General features: G+C 40.2%; 1 protein-coding gene across 1 annotated transcript in view; it reads right to left on the reverse strand.

The window, feature by feature from the left end:
* Positions 1–301, reverse strand: part of LOC119587838 (protein obstructor-E-like) — a gene marked incomplete in the record, with an annotated part of 9104 nt that overhangs the window by 708 nt on the left and 8095 nt on the right.

Genomic DNA, 301 nt, shown 5'->3' on the forward strand with positions numbered 1-301 from the left:
CTTGGCCTGCCTCTGCGCCGCACGCCGCCGGGCCTGGGGAGAGGGAGCACGAGTGTAAGTTCCTCCGCGGCGCCGACGAATATACAATTAACGCAAGTTTTGATAAAGTCTGCATTGCACATCAAGTTTTCGAGAACACTTTTACGGATAAGAATTGTCTATAATTATGTTTATTATGAAATAAACCATAACGGTAAATCCACAGGCTATTAAAACTACCAGAGAGATCTCCAGAAAGGAATAATAATAAAATAAAAGTATCGATAGCATAAAGTAAAAAAAATAATGTTTTACAAGCTCG

Source organism: Penaeus monodon, chromosome 23 (genome assembly GCF_015228065.2).
Source record: "Penaeus monodon isolate SGIC_2016 chromosome 23, NSTDA_Pmon_1, whole genome shotgun sequence".
Lineage (NCBI taxonomy): Eukaryota > Metazoa > Arthropoda > Malacostraca > Decapoda > Penaeidae > Penaeus > Penaeus monodon.